General features: G+C 45.8%; 4 non-coding genes across 4 annotated transcripts; all 4 read right to left on the reverse strand.

Annotated features, from left to right (window-relative positions):
• Window positions 1-5,549: 5,549 nt before the first annotated feature.
• Window positions 5,550-5,624, reverse strand: Trnap-cgg. The gene has a single exon. It is a non-coding gene; the product is annotated as a tRNA-Pro (tRNA).
• A 226-nt stretch (window positions 5,625-5,850) lies between these two features.
• On the reverse strand, window positions 5,851-5,925 carry Trnal-caa. Its single transcript has one exon. It is a non-coding gene; the product is annotated as a tRNA-Leu (tRNA).
• A 226-nt stretch (window positions 5,926-6,151) lies between these two features.
• Trnal-caa lies at window positions 6,152-6,226 on the reverse strand. The gene has a single exon. It is a non-coding gene; the product is annotated as a tRNA-Leu (tRNA).
• A 226-nt stretch (window positions 6,227-6,452) lies between these two features.
• Trnap-cgg lies at window positions 6,453-6,527 on the reverse strand. The gene has a single exon. It is a non-coding gene; the product is annotated as a tRNA-Pro (tRNA).
• Between the last annotated feature and the right edge of the window lie 10,520 nt (window positions 6,528-17,047).

Below are 17,047 nucleotides of genomic sequence, written 5' to 3' on the forward strand. Positions count from 1 at the left end.
TTGGTTAAAACCGGAAGTGAACAGTAACGAAATCCTAGACACAGAATGGAATATATACCGCAAGGATAGGATAAACGCCAATGGTGGAGGAGTATTTATAGCAGTAAAGAATTCAATAATATCCAGTGAAGTTATTAGCGAATGCGAATGTGAAATAATCTGGGTTAAGTTAAGTATCAAAGGTGGGTCAGATATGATAGTCGGATGCTTCTATAGACCACCTGCATCAGCAACCGTAGTAGTTGAGCGCCTCAGAGAGAACCTGCAGAACGTCGTGAAGAAGTTTCGTGATCATACTATTGTAATAGGGGGAGACTTCAATCTACCAGGTATAGAATGGGATAGTCACACAATCAGAACTGGAGCCAGGGACAGAGACTCTTGTGACATTATCCTGACTGCCTTGTCCGAGAATTACTTCGAGCAGATAGTTAGAGAACCAACTCGTGAAGCTAACGTTTTAGACCTCACAGCAACAAATAGACCGGAACTTTTCGACTCCGTGAATGTAGAAGAGGGTATCAGTGATCATAAGTCAGTGGTTGCATCAATGACTACAAGTGTAATAAGAAATGCCAAGAAAGGAAGGAAAATATATTTGCTTAACAAGAGTGATAGGGCACAAATCGCAGAATATCTGAGTGACCACCATCAAACGTTCATTTCTGAGGAAGAGGATGTGGAACAAAAATGGAAAAAATTCAGGAACATCGTCCAGTACGCCTTAGATAAGTTCGTACCGACTAAGGTCCAAAGCGAGGGGAAAGATCCACCGTGGTATAACAATCATGTACGAAAGGTACTACGGAAACAAAGAAAGCTTCATCATAGGTTTAAGAGTAGTCGAATCATAGCTGATAAGGAAAAGCTGAACGAAGCGAAAAAGAGCGTAAAGAGAGCAATGAGAGAAGCATTCAACGAATTCGAACATAAAACATTGGCAAACAATCTAAACAAGAACCCTAAAAAGTTTTGGTCATATGTAAAATCGGTAAGCGGATCTAAATCCCCTATTCAGTCACTCGTTGACCACGATGGCACCGAAACAGAGGACGACCGAAGAAAGGCAGAAATACTGAATTCAGTGTTCCGAAACTGTTTCACTGCGGAAAATCGTAACACGGTCCCTGACTTCAGCCGTCGCACGGACGCCAAAATGGAAAATATTGAAATAAACGATATCGGAATTGAAAAACAACTGCTATCACTTAGTAGCGGAAAAGCATCCGGACCAGACGAGATACCCTTAAGATTCTACAGTGATTAGGCTAAAGAACTTGCCCCCTTTCTATCAGCAATTTATCGTAGATCGCTGGAAGAACGTAAAGTACCTAGCGACTGGAAGAAAGCGCAGGTCGTTCCCATTTTCAAGAAGGGTCATAAATCAGATGCGAATAATTATAGGCCTATTTCGCTTACGTCAATCTGTTGTAGAATAATGGAACATGTTTTGTGTTCTCGTATTATGACGTTCTTAGATAATACAAATCTCCTTCATCATAACCAACATGGATTCCGCAAACAGAGATCATGTGAAACTCAGCTCGCCCTATTTGCCCAAGAAATTCACAGTGCCGTAGACACTGGCGAGCAGATTGATGCCGTATTCCTGGACTTCAGGAAGGCATTTGATACGGTTCCGCACTTACGTTTAGTGAAAAAAATACGAGCTTACGGAATATCGGACCAGGTTTGTGATTGGATTCAGGATTTCCTAGAAGAAAGAACACATCATGTCATTCTTAACGGTTCAAAATCTGCAGATGTAGAGGTAATTTCGGGAGTACCGCAGGGAAGCGTGATAGGACCTTTATTGTTTACAATATACATAAATGACTTAGTTGACAACATCGGTAGCTCCGTGAGGCTATTTGCAGATGACACGGTTGTCTACAAGAAAGTAGCAACATCAGAAGACTCGTACGTACTCCAGGAGGACCTGCAGAGGATTAATGCATGGTGCGACAGCTGGCAGCTTTCCCTAAACGTAGATAAATGTAATATAATGCGCATACATAGGGGCAGAAATCCATTCCAGTACGATTATGCCATAGGTGGTAAATCATTGGAAGCGGTAACGACCGTAAAATACTTAGGAGTTACTATCCGGAGCGATCTGAAGTGGAATGATCACATAAAACAAATAGTGGGAAAAGCAGGCGCCAGGTTGAGATTCATAGGAAGAATTCTAAGAAAATGTGACTCATCGACGAAAGAAGTAGCTTACAAAACGCTTGTTCGTCCGATTCTTGAGTATTGCTCATCAGTATGGGACCATTACCAGGTTGGATTAATAGAAGAGATAGACATGATCCAGCGAAAAGCAGCGCGATTCGTCATGGGGACATTTAGTCAGCGCGAGAGCGTTACGGAGATGCTGAACAAGCTCCAGTGGCGGACACTTCAAGAAAGGCGTTACGCAATACGGAGAGGTTTATTATCGAAATTACGAGAGAGCACATTCCGGGAAGAGATGGGCAACATATTACTACCGCCCACATATATCTCGCGTAATGATCACAACGAAAAGATCCGAGAAATTAGAGCAAATACGGAGACTTACAAGCAGTCGATCTTCCCACGCACAATTCGTGAATGGAACAGGGAAGGGGGGATCAGATAGTGGTACAATAAGTACCCTCCGCCACACACCGTAAGGTGGCTTGCGGAGTATAGATGTAGATGTAGATGATAGTATTTTGGTTCTCCCAGCTGACAAAGGAAGCGCAACGGTGGTTATGGATGTGGCCGACTATCAGAGTAAAATCACCGATCTACTGGATCCGCAAGCATATAGGAAGCTGAATAAGGACCCCACTAACAACGTTCTCAGAACTGTGTCGCGGTTAATAAAAAAGTCCTTCATTGAAGAGAGTGTACAGAAAGGTCTCTGCAGTTCGGTTGCGCTACCACCGAGGCTTTATGGATTGCCCAAAATTCATAAAGAAAATGTGCCGTCAAAACCGATACTAAATGCCATTGGTTCGCCCACCTACTCGTTAGGCAAGTTTTTGACTACGCTGTTAAAACCACATGTGGGCCGTTCGGACTCTTATATAAAGAATTCGACGCATTTCATCAGCAGAATGAATGGCATAGTGGTCCAGCCGGAGGACATATTGGTCAGCTTCGATGTGGTATCGCTGTTTACCATGGTTCGACTTAATGATGTATTGGAACAGCTGGATCGAATTTTTCCTGCCGATATTTCAGAACTGTTTAAGTGATGTTTGACGACCACAAATTTCAAGTGGAATGAACAGATTTATGAGCAAACGGATGGCGTGGCTATGGGAAGCCCCGTAAGTCCCGTAATTGCAAACTTCTTTATGGAGAAATACGACGAACAGGCCTTAGGTACTCCCAGCAAAAAACCAGATGTATGGTTCCGATACCTGGATGACACGTTTGTGCTGTGGAGACATAGTAGGGAGGAACTAAGCCGGTTCCACGAACATCTGAACAGTATAAACACGAGAATTCAGTTTACAATGGAGGAGGAGGTAGACGGCAAATTACATTTCCTCGATGTGCTTGTTTTTAGAAACGAAAATGGAAGTTTGGGCCACTCAGTATACCGCAAACCCACGCACACGGACCGTTATTTGCACCGGGATTCGAACCACCACCCACAACAGAAGCGGGGTGTTATCAAGACGTTAGCGGAGAGAGCTAGAAATATTTGTGAACCTGAATTGCTCGACGCTGAGATGGAACATCTCCACAATGCACTAATCAAGAACGGATATTCGTCCGCCGAAATAAAACGTGCGTTGAGGCAGCCACGCAGAAATCATACTGACGTACAGACTACTGCAAAATCTAAGGTTTTCCTGCCGTTTGTTAAAAATGTAACGGAAAGAATTGGGAGGATCTTGACGAAGCGGAATATTACCGTAATTTACAAGCCCACGAGGAAGATACAGGAATACCTTAAGCCTGCCAAGGACGCTCGCAAACCATGGGAAAAAGCTGGAGGGTATAGGATCCCATGCAGCTGTGGTGATGTTTATGTGGGTACCACTAAAAGAACTGTTTCTAAACGTTTGGAAGAGCACAAGGGAAATTGTAGAAGAGGAGAAGCGGAACGATCAGCTGATGCGGAGCATGCTTTCCAGCCAGGGAACCACAATATTCGTTTCGAGGAGACGCAAGCAATAGCGGCCACAAGCGGATACTACGAAAGGCTCTACAGGGAGGCAATCGAAATCGCTAAACACCCAAATAATTTCAACCGAAAGGAGGAGGGCGTGAAATTAAACGGGGCGATCGACGGCGACGGACAGCGGCCAATTGCATTGACGTTTTCAAAACACGTGGCGTCACGCAGCGACGTGGGAGCGCGCGGACACGGAATTTAGCGGCAGTCAGTAGCGAGCCAGTGGGTGTGTTGGACCTTCTATCGAGCTACGGATCCCCTTGAAGATGTCTCCCGCAGTCGGAGACGAAACGTTGGGAATCGACACAGACTTCATCAACCGACCACGGCATAACAGCCCAAATAATTATAATGGACATGAGTCCTCGTGCTGCAGGTCTAGCCACGTTGGCGCTATAGTCAAGTTGTCCTCAGGCCATCTGACGTCCAACTTCCCGTGTTTAGTGCTGTCGTTGACACTGTAGAATGTTGTACCGGGAGGAGACACGGAGAGGATGTTGTTTGGTGGCCGGTATCCTCTTCCTACAACACAACTGCACACGTATGTTAACAGGACTCCTTATTCACAAGAACAAGAAGCTACTTATCTTAAACTAGTCCGTGTGTTGTGGTACAAGCTCTTCTGTAATAGTCCACGTTAGCCTCTCTGCTGGTGAAGCACAAATCCCGCTATAAACGCTACACTGGTCGCTATGTACTGACTGAGACTCTGACTGCGACTCGGCTGTCTGTATGTGGCAGACTGGGCTCTGCGGTCCGCGGCGGCGATCTATACTGGCGGTCGAGAGGGCGTTGGCGGCGCGTTGCTCGCGAGTCTGCCTTTGGCCCCTCTCCTGATAGGCGCACGTGATTCAGCGCCTGTTATCGATCTTCTTGCAACCTCTCTGCCGACTGGTGTGCTGGCGACAGCTTACTCCGGCACACTGTGCGCTGACAGGATCACCTTCCGCAACGTGCTCCCGCACTTTTATTCATTTCCACTGAATAATTAATACGTTATGCTATTCTATCCAGCTTGTCCTTAGGTTCTGGAAATCTTTAGTAAAGTCAGTCCAGTTGGGCGGCAGCTTTCTTGAGATAAAGAAGCGTTTAGACATGTGTGTTTGTTGTTCTTCTTTCGAATGGGCCAGCTCAGGACCACGATATCCAACTTTTCAGCCTGGACAGGGACTTGAGATCTTTTTATGGGGTGATCTGTCATGAAACCTCTTTTCTTTTGGTATCCTCCTGAGAAGTGCTCGGTTTCTAATGTTGCTTTCAGTTACTTTCAGTTTCCGGATGTCTTTGGTTCAAATGGCTCAGAGCACTATGGGACTTAAGATCTGAGGTCATCAGTCCCCTAGAACTTAGAACTACTTAAACCTGAAACTTCCTGGCAGATTAAAACTGTGTGCCCGACCGAGACTCGAACTCGGGACCTTTGCCTTCCGTGGGCAAGTGCTCTACCAACTGAGCTACCGAAGCACGACTCACGCCCGCTACTCACAGCTTTACTTCTGCCAGTACCTCGTCTCCTACCTTCCAAACTTTACGGTAGCTCTCCTGCGAACCTTGCAGAACTAGCACTCCTGAAAGAAAGGATATTGCGGAGACATGGCTTAGCCACAGCCTGGGGGATGTTTCCAGAATGAGATTTTCACTCTGCAGCGGAGTGTGCGCTGATATGAAACTTCCTGGCAGATTAAAACTGTGTGCCCGACCGAGACTCGAACTCGGGACCTTTGCCTTTTGCGGGCAAGTGCTCTACCAACTGAGCTACCGAAGCACGACTCACGCCCGGTACTCACAGCTTTACTTCTGTCAGTACCTCGTCTCCTACCTTCCAAACTTTGCAGAAGCTCTCCTGCGAACCTTGCAGAACTAGCACTCCTGAAAGAAAGGATATTGCGGAGACATGGCTTAGCCACAGCCTGGGGGATGTTTCCAGAATGAGATTTTCACTCTGCAGCGGAGTGTGCGCTGATATGAAACTTCCTGGCAGATTAAAACTGTGTGCCCGACCGAGACTCGAACTCGGGACCTTTGCCTTTTGCGGGCAAGTGCTCTACCAACTGAGCTACCGAAGCACGACTCACGCCCGGTACTCACAGCTTTACTTCTGTCAGTACCTCGTCTCCTACCTTCCAAACTTTACAGAAGCTCTCCTGCGAACCTTGCAGAACTAGCACTCCTGAAAGAAAGGATATTGCGGAGACATGGCTTAGCCACAGCCTAGGGGATGTTTCCAGAATGAGATTTTCAGTCTGCAGCGGAGTGTGCGCTGATATGAAACTTCCTGGCAGATTAAAACTGTGTGCCCGACCGAGACTCGAACTCGGGACCTTTGCCTTCCGCGGGCAAGTGCTCTACCAACTGAGCTACCGAAGCACGACTCACGCCCGGTACTCACAGCTTTACTTCTGTCAGTACCTCGTCTCCTACCTTCCAAACTTTACAGAAGCTCTCCTGCGAACCTTGCAGAACTAGCACTCCTGAAAGAAAGGATATTGCGGAGACATGGCTTAGCCACAGCCTAGGGGATGTTTCCAGAATGAGATTTTCACTCTGCAGCGGAGTGTGCGCTGATATGGAACTTCCTGGCAGATTAAAACTGTGTGCCCGACCGAGACTCGACAAAGGTCCCGAGTTCGAGTCTCGGTCGGGCACACAGTTTTAATCTGCCAGGAAGTTTCATATCAGCGCACACTCCGCTGCAGAGTGAAAATCTCATTCTGGATACTTAAACCTAACTAACCTAAGGACATCACACACATCCATGCCCGAGGCAGGATTCGAACCTGCGACCGTAGCGGTCGCGCGGGTCCAGACTGAAGCGCCTAGAACCGCTCGGCCACACCGGCCGGCTGTGGATGTCTTTCTTGACTTCTATCAGTCACGGTGCCACGATCTTCCTGCTCTTCCAGTAGTTGAGAAGTCGGCTGGTCAGTCTTGAGTGGTCTATCCTTGTGCTATGTCCGTAGAAAGCGAGACGTCTCTCTCTGGCTACATCCCGGCTACATCTGGCTACACATTCATACTTTGATTCCTCAGTATGATTGTGTGTTTCGATATAATATGCATAAAATTGCCTTCATCTACAGAGTATGGTGAGCCTAATTTTCGCCGCGTTTCTATCATCTCTGAGGTTTCTGTGTGAAGGATTTGGTTATTCGTTGTGACCTACAAGATCTTTCTAAACAAAAGTGTAGTTTTAAATAGTCGCACAAGGAGGAAGAATTCCAATAAAAATAATACACTCTCTGATCCGTCATTAATTACTGTGACTTAAATCCTTTAGAGTTTCTTCCACAATATCCTACTGAAGGAATCCATGTAGCTGGTCGAATGGAGAAAGGATATGGAAATGAGTAACGTAGCACTGTCGTTTGTATCTTCTGCTAGTGTTACACAGCCATTGACAACAGCACGCGTAGTCAATATAGTCGTGTCGCAATATTAGAGTAAGACGCGCATAAATAATCTGCTGTTCTTTAGGCCAGAATCAGATTTCTTTCGGTATTAACATTGTTTCCTGTTTCTGATGTTGGAGCTTCATGTAAGATGTGGACTAATTCGTCAGTACGGTAGACTAGAAATCAACAGATTTTTGCTAGATTATAGGTTGCTCGTAAGATTATCTTATGAGGCAAAACGCGAATTACATCTCTGACATTGCGTTTTGAATGTGACACCAGACATGTTGCTGTACTGTGATTTGCCCTTTCATATCAGTTTGCGTAAGGCAGTACGTCGCAAATTGAGGGAAGGCATTGCATACCATCTGTAATAAGGTCATGGCAGAGAAAGTAATGTCATGTTTAAACCAGGGACACGACTCCATTTCCAAGTAGTTTACAAAGGCGGGCGTGACAAATAACCCACATTCGTCAGTTATGATATTTTCCAATTATCATCTATCCTCTAAAGCTCAAATCAGACAGCCGACTGCCGTATTTCAAAAGCCACTTATTGAATACTTCTAACAACAGGTTTCCACGGAGAGAGAGCGTCAGTCCTTGCTTCTTACATCCTTATTCATGTCGGCCATTTCTCATGCCTCTCTCTTACTGGTAGTGATCGGGTAAAATTCACACTACGAACGAAACAAGAGAACTTAAACTAATGTATACACTGAAATGCCAATACTGAGATATTGCTATGGTTGTATGGGCACGTTCCGAAAGCCAATATTCAAAAATAAATAAAATAAAATAAAAAATAAAAAACCAAGCAAGAGTGCTCACTCCTCCGCCGTCGGGTACTTCTGCAAACTTTCTATCCCATAATCATCACGATCAACAGCATGTGATACAGTTTCATAACCAATTATCGAAGCAAAGTCGGTCTTCGAACCTGACCAAACATTTTACACCATATGAATTAATATATGGCAACAGTACAATATTGTCGATTGATCACTGATCCGAATTTTCCGAATTCGTGGTGTAGAATTCCTGTAAGAAATTCATACTTCGAATGTTGGAACAACTTTAGCACGTTCCCATATTTTGCTACCATGAGCTGACCACTGATAGCAATTGATTAATTCTAAAAGTATATCACATGTGAACAAAGAAAGCTGTTGTGTAACACTCACATTCAATTAAACACGTTTGGAAAAGTAACATTTGTTCAGCAGATGCCTGCAGGACGAAGAATGTTGATTTACACATACAATTGTAATCCAAAGACAGAATTAATATTACTAAAACATAGCCGGGCGGGGCGGCCAAGCGGTTCTAGGCACTTAGGCACTACAGTCTGGAACCGCGCGACCGCTACGGTCGCAGGTTCGAATCCTGCCTCGGCCATAGATGTGGGTGATGTCCTTAGGTTAGTTAGGTTTAAGGTTCTAAGTTCTAGGGGACTGATGACCTCCGATGTTAAGTCCCATAGTGCTCAGAGCCATTTGAACGAAAATACCTTTAAGATGAGCCGCTACACGGATAATGTGTCAATCTTCTAAATGTGGTAAAAATTTTGCTTCTTTTAATTTGCGTTGATGGTACCTCCGCTTAAACATATGATAGTGAACTCAAGTATGATTGCTATCACGTTAATATACAAACAGATTTCGTATGCAACATAAAAACTCTTCTCAGTTACTTCTAAAATAAAAAGAGAAAGAAAAAAAATGGTTCAAATGGCTCTGAGCACTATTGGACTTAACATCTATGGTCATCAGTCCCCTAGAACTTCGAACTACTTGAACCTAACTAACCTAAGGACATCACACACATCCATGCCCGAGGCAGGATTCGAACCTGCGACCGTAGCGGTCGCGCGGTTCCAGACTGTAGCGCCTAGAACCGCCCGGCCACACTGGCCGGCAAAAGAGAAAGAGCTAGCCTTCAAGTAGTGTACATTTTCTGTTATTATATACACATTTAAACTTGGTTTTGTAACATAACAACCCGTAAATTTGTGGAGAGAGTGATGTCTTTAAACACATTTCAAGTAGATGGAAAACGTTACTTGAGGGACTGTTGCTTTTATGGTAGGTCACATAGACCTACTAGCTTTCATTATCCATCCAGGTGTAGGTTGGCAACACTGTATAAACACATTCAAAGTCAGTCAAGTGCGACCTTGGTCGATTGCTACGTCAGAGTATCCGAAGGAGCCAATAATTCCATGAGGTATACACTCTGAGAGCCAAAGAAACTGGTACACCTGCCTAATATCGTGTGTGGCCCCCGCGAGCACGCAGAATGCCGCAACACGACGTGGCATGGACTCGACTAATGTCTGAAGTGGTGCTGGAGGAACTGACGTCATGAGTCTTGCAGGGCTGTCCATAAACCCGTAATAGTACGAGGAGATGGGTATCTCTTCTCTTCTCTTCTGAAGAGCCGCGCGGGGTAGCCGAGGGGTTCTCAGGCGTCTTGTCACGGTTCGCGCGGCTCCCCCCGTCAGAGATTCGAGTCCTCCCTCGGGCATGGGTGTGTGTGTTGTCCTTAGCGTAAGTTAGTTTAAGATAGATTAAGTAGTGTGTAAACCTAGGGACCGATGACCTCAGGAGTTTGGTCCCATAGGCCATATCACAACTTCCCAAATTTATTCTGAATAGCACGTTGCAAGGCATGCCAGACATGCTCAATAATGTTCATGTCTGGGGAGCTTGGCGGCCAGCGGAAGTGCTTAAACTTAGAAGACTGTTCACGGAGCCACTCTGTAGCAATTGCGGACGTGTGAGGTGTCGCGTTGTCCTGTTGGAATTTCCCAAGTCCTTCGGAATGCAAAATGGACATGAATGGATGCAGCTGATCAAACAGTATGCTTACGTACGTGTCACCTGTCTGAGTCGTATCTAGACGTATCATGGATCCCATATGCACACACTCCACAGCATTACACAGCCTCCCCCAGCTTGAACAGTTCCCTGCTGACATACAGGGTCCATGGATTCATGAGGTTGTCTCCATACCCGTACATGGCCATTCGCTCGATACAATTTGAAACTAGAGTCATCCGAGCAGGCAACATGTTTCCAGTCATCCACAGTCCAATGTCGATGTTGATGGGCGCAGGAGAAGTGGTGGTGGTGGTGGTGGTAAGTTCCTATCGAATCAAACTGCTAAGGTCATCGGTCCCTAGGCTTAGACACTACGCAACCTAACTTAAACTAAATTACGCTATGGACAACACACACACACATCCATGCCCGAGGGAGGACTCGAACATCCAACGGGGGCAGCCGGACGAACTGTGGCAAGGCGCCTCGGACCGCGCGGCTGCCCCGCGTGGCTCAGGTGTAAAGCTTTGTGTCGTGTAGTCGTCAAGGGTACACGAATGGATCTTCAGCTCCGAAAGCCCATATCAATGATGTTTCGCACGCGGCCCCTCCTGCCAGAGGTTCGAGTCCTCCTTCGGGCATGGGTATATGTGCTGTCTTTAGCGCAGGTTAGTTTAAGTTAGTTTAAATGGTGTGTAAGTCTATAGAATGATGACCTTAGCAGTTTGGTCCCTTAGAAATTCACACACATTTCAACATTTTGTTTCGCAAGTTAAAACTTGTTGATAGCCCAGCACTGAAATCTGCAGGAATTTACGGAAGGCTTGCACTTCTGTCACGTTGAACGATTCTCTTCAGTCGTCGTTGGTTCCGTTCTTGCAGGATCTTTTTCCGGCGGCAGCGATGCCGGAGATTTGATGTTTTACCGGATTCTTGATATTCACGGAGGACTCGTGAAATGGTCGTACAGGAAAATCCCCACTTCATCGCTACCTCGGAGATGCTGTGTTCCATCGCTCGTGCGCCGACCATAACACCACGTTCAAACTCACTTCAATCTTGATAACCTGCCAGTGTAGCAGCAGTAGCCGATGTAACAACTGCGCCAGACACTTGTCTTATATAGGCGTTGCCGACAGCAGCACCGTATTCTACCTGCATGCCGATACCAGTTTCTCTGGCTCTTCAGTGTACTAACATAGTAAACTTGCATGCCACTGTCATATTTTGCTTGGAACTCTCACTTCCTTCTTCAACAGTTGTCTTGTCCCACTCTAAGGATTCACTTCTCCATGCCTGTATCACTTTTTGCTGTTTGCACTAATTAGTGTTAAATTTCGAACAGAACGACGCTTTTCATCGGAGCGTTAAATAACAGGAAGAAAGGTGAAAATGAACGAGCTGGAAAGCCAGGAGAGCTACTAGGAGGCGGCGGCGGTTGCGTGCAACTGCAGGCAGCCTACTGTGGGAAGTGGCGGTTCCCACGGGGTTGCGAGCCCAGGGCGCAGGGAACAGGGCCAAGGACTCTGCCGCGAGCTGCGCGCGCCAAGGCCGCCGAAAGCGAGTCTGCGGAAGCCGCTGACGTCACGGCCCGCAGGTGCCATTGTTCCCGGGGCGCACCTCTCGTGGCAGATCGCGGCGTTATCGCCGGTGGCAGCGTTGGGGGAGGTCCGAGAAAGGGCGGCCGACCGTGGCGGACAGGCGCAGCGGCGGCTGCGTGTTAACACCCAAACGTCTGGCACCTTGCGGGTTTACTGGTTATCTTTCTTTGAAAGCTGTTAAACGAAATGTAGATGCGGTAATCTGAAACGCACTCACTAAATTTATCGCGCTGTCCTACTTTGCTACTCCTGTACACTCCGCGAAACTTGGCAACAGGGTCGCGGACACACCTTCAGCTGTGCACGTTTTAAGGAGCTTTTGTTTATGCGCAACTGGCGTGCGTAAGTGCCTTACGGGCCAAATACATACGGATTTTGTGGTGTGTGTACTGTAAGACCTTCGGTACACACACCATCAGATTATTTGACTTGTCGCTCTAACGAAGTAGGCGAGTGTCAGCAATATGCCTCGTGGTCTTATCGTGGCGTGTGTATCTTCTGCCGTTAGGTCAGACGATAGAAATGCCACTTGCACGCTTAGAGTAGCAGATTGACGGTGACCAACTTTAAACAGAACTTGATTAATTTTCACACACATTTATTAAAATAATAAAAATCATAGACATTACGTAACTTGATTCTGGATGCTGTTTACAATTGACAATCTGAAGTTCCTTTGGTTTTGGTACGTTAATCTTATTCTCACATATCTCTGATACTTGACAAAGTGTCTATACATTTATCTTCATGGCTATGTACAGGAATATGATAATCTTATTAGGCGCAGACTGAAACTTCACTATAGACTAATGCAGACTATTGCAGACTAATACAGACTGATGCAGACAGACTAATCGTAGGTCTGTACACTCGTTATAATATCTCGAGCGTTCAGGTATCACTGCGCGAGTGTGATCTGCCAAGAGAAAAGGTTCTACGTTAGCAGCAATCTCATTGGCTGCGTTACATATTACGAGGGCGGTTCAGAAAGTAACCTCCGATTGGTCACAGTGCGGGTTGTGGGGGGAGTAGCGACGCCATCTGTGCGTTCACGCACTCAACAGGTCAGTCGGCATCAAGCCGTGGTCGAGTGAACGTCGTACCTGCGCTAGTTTAGTTTTTGTGGCAGTTTGAAATGTGTGCTGCAATAGAAAACCCCGCGAAATGTGAAGTGCGTGCTGTCATAAGGTTTTTTACAGCCAAAGGATATTCTGCAGCAGCTATTCATCGTGAGCTTTGTGCCGTGTATGGACCAAGAGTTATGAGTGAAGGAGTTGTCCGTGAATGGGTACGTTTATTTAAAAGCGGACGAGAAAACGTTCATGATGAAGAGAGAAGTGGTAGACCATCATTGGTGACTGACGAACTCGTTCAGACAGTTGATGCAAAAGTTCGTGAAAATCGACGTTTCTCAATGTCGGAGTTGTCTACTGGTTTTCCACAGATTTCTAAGACTCTCTTGTACGAGATAGTGACAGCAAGATTGGGTTACCGTAAGTTCTGTGCACGATGGGTGCCCAAAATTCTTACCGACCACCACAAAACTCAAAGAATGGCCTCTGCATTAGACTTTCTGTCATGTTATGAGGACGAAGGAGAACCATTGTTAAACAGAATCGTGACCGGTGACGAAACCTGGATTAAGTACATGAACCCTGAGACAAAAGAACAATCAAAGATGTGGGCACATTCAAATTCGCCTACCAAACCAAGAAAAGCCTCGCAAGATTTTTCTGCCAGAAAACTGATGGCAACGGTGTTTTGGGATGCCAAAGGGGTGTTGTTGGTTGAATTCATGGAATGTGGTACGACCATTAATCAAGACGTGTACTGTGAAACAATAAAAAAGTTACGACGGGCTATACAGAACAAACGCCGTGGTATGCTGACTTCCGGTATCGTTTTTTTGCACGATAACGCCCGTCCTCACTCTGCTCGCAGAACAACGGCCCTTCTTGAGTCCTTCAAGTGGGACGTTATCAACCATCCACCTTACAGCCCAGACCTGGCGCCAAGTGATTATCACCTCTTCATGCATTTGAAGAAATGGCTCGGGTCACAGCGGTTTGATGACGACGAAGAGCTCAAAGATGCGGTCACAGGCTGGCTCCAGGCACAAGCGGGTGATTTTTATGCAGAAGGAATTTCAAAGCTTGTGAAGAGATACGATAAGTGCCTCAATCGCTATGGGGACTATGTAGAAAAATAGTGCAAAGATGTAGTTGTAAGATGTATATATTAAAATATTTTTATTTAACTTGGTGTATTTTTTTAAATCAACCGGAGGTTACTTTCTGAACGGCCCTCGTAATACGCGGATCGGCGGAAGCAGAATTTGGTCCGTCTTTATGGCAGCGCCATCTCGTAGAGCGGAGACGGACGAGCGCTGCGCCTGCGCTGTTGTGCTTAGCGGGGCGCGCTCTAGTGGGAAAGTTGTGTACGCGCTGTACATAGCGGAATTTTGTTCACAACAGATTTGATAAACAATGTGCACAGTTCACAGGGTGCACCGTTAGCTCTTACCACTCAACTACAAGTTTATGTCGATGCCACCAGCTGGTAGCTTACTGCAGCAAATTTTTATCTGCGTTCGCTTGACATTAATCCCGCTCGACAGTAGCGCACTCCTCAGATATGCCAATTCACGCATTATATATCAAAATTACTTCGGACGTCAATGTATGTTATAGTTATACTGATAGAAAAACCTATTTGTGGGATTCTGTATGAGATGTGGTACATTAAGCATCAGATTTTAGCATACAGTAATCCATTTGAGGCGCTCAGAACCAGAAAGCATATTATCGTCGATTGTGAGACTGTAGCATTTATTCACGCTTCTGACGTCTGTTGACCTCATGGTGTGTCAGGTTTATGTGTGCTGTAGGCCCGCACTGTGTACGTGAACAGCCACGAAAACCTGGTTTCTCTGATACTAATTTAAACGTGGGATCGACGACGGTGTGCTTTCGGCCTTTATGGTTTTCGGCGTTTCATTTGTATTCTAGTCAAGCGACCATGTTGATAGACAATACTACTTGAATTTGATCGTTTCCACAAACGGCAAAGGAAGTTTGTGTTTGGAGTTCATTGGATTGGATTGGATTGTTTGGGGGAAGACACCAAACAGCGAGGTCATCGGTCTTGTCGGATTAGGACAGGACGGGGAAGGAAGTGCCCTTTCAAAGGAACCGTCCCGGCCTTTGCCTGGAGTGATTTATGGAAATCACGGAAAGCCTAAATCAGCATCGTCGAAAGCGGGTTTGAACCGTCGTCCTCCCGGATGCGAGTCCAGTGTGCTAACCACTGCGCCACCTCGCTCGGTGGGGGAGTTCATTGTCTACTGTGCAGTGTCAGCATGTCGTTATAAGTTCTAGGGGACCGATGACCTAAGATGTTAAGTCCCATAGTGCTCAGATCCATTTGAACCATTTGAACTCTGTTAAATCTGCTTTATGTGCTAACAGAAAAGAAAATTACCAGGAAAAGTTAGGCGCAAAAGAACAAGGGCCTCCGTTGACTGAAAAAGTGACGAAATCAAATAAGCTTGACTACAAGTGAACATTTAACAAAGAAGTGCATGAATAACAAGCATGTAAGTTGTTGTGTGGGTGCAGTGTACGATTGTCTGATTTTCAGCCCAGAAGTTAATTCTTTAACTAATACAGATGTCAGGGGTCTTGAACATTTGTCCGAAAACAAGAATGCACGACATCTCCCACTTACATAAAAACGCGAAACGGGGAATAGCGAAAGTTTAAACATTATTTCGTTCTTTCCCTAAACTGTACTTAATTATGTACAAAACAACAAAATTCCACAACACCATTCTTTCTGTATTCAGAAAAGTTATTCATTTTATTATTGTTATTATTATTGTTACTGTTATTATTATTATTATTATTATTGGCAACGGATAATTGTTGTACAACAGATGCTATTAATGTCACACTCTCATATTTATCTGAACCTGACATTTTTTGAACACGTAGAATGTATACTCACGAGCCAGCACTGCTCCTAAATGTGAGAGATACTAAAACGTAGACATAGACAACTGGCACCAACGGCTTTATAGCGCCTTCATATCCTTTTATTGCGTCACCAGCCAGCTTCCGGGGCACCCTAGGCTCACCACCAGATGTTGGGAATTTCCAGCAATTTTGTATTATATACCGTCTGTAGCTGCGTTGGCGAAAATTGTTGGATGTAGATGCTGCAGAATTACACACATAAATAAAAACACATAAGCACAAAAATAAGATGTATGTTGTTATGTAGTTACCTACCAGTCACGCAATGCAGGTGGTTGTGAGCATGGCACGTTAAAAGTATCCATCATACGCCAGCGCAGAAACACAACATTTAAATACAGGGTGTTTGACATATTGCGTACAAACTTTTAATTTAAGCAATAAGAGTAACAAGACAAGTGATACAGTACTTCACCACAGCGCGGTCTTCGACATAACGGACTTGTTCTGTCAAAAGTTGTATATAAACCCGAGCAGGGGCAGAAGCACATTTTGCTGCTGATGCAGGACGACACCTTAACGCGTCATTGTGGCTCAACACGATTGCTTTGAGCAGAGCCTGTACCTTGATCTACCTACCCGCCCGGATAGCCGTGCCTGTTAAAGCGCCATTTCCGGGGCCGGGAGGTGCGCCAGCCCCGGATCGAACCCGTCCTGTGGATTTGCGTCGAGGCCCGGTGTTCCGTACAGCCTGGGTGTGGTTTTTAGGTGGTTTCCCACATCCAACTAAGTGACTACCGGCTGGCATCCGAGTCCCGCCTCAGTTACACGATTCGCAAACATTTACAAAACTTTCACTCGCTTTCACATGTACAACACTTCACGCTGACAGTTCGGGTACACATATTCCGTCCAGGGGTAAGCGAGTGGGACATGAAGGGCATCACGCCACCCGTTTAGAAACTAACCACCCCAGATCCGTTCATAACCATGCCGACCCCACGCCGATGCGAGACAAAGGCACAGGAAAAATAAGAGAGCCGGTACCTTGGCCTCTAGAATCACCTGACACTTCTGGATTTTCCTGTCTAGGGTCAGC

This window comes from Schistocerca americana, chromosome 1 (assembly GCF_021461395.2).
Source record: "Schistocerca americana isolate TAMUIC-IGC-003095 chromosome 1, iqSchAmer2.1, whole genome shotgun sequence".
In the NCBI taxonomy this organism is placed as follows: domain Eukaryota; kingdom Metazoa; phylum Arthropoda; class Insecta; order Orthoptera; family Acrididae; genus Schistocerca; species Schistocerca americana.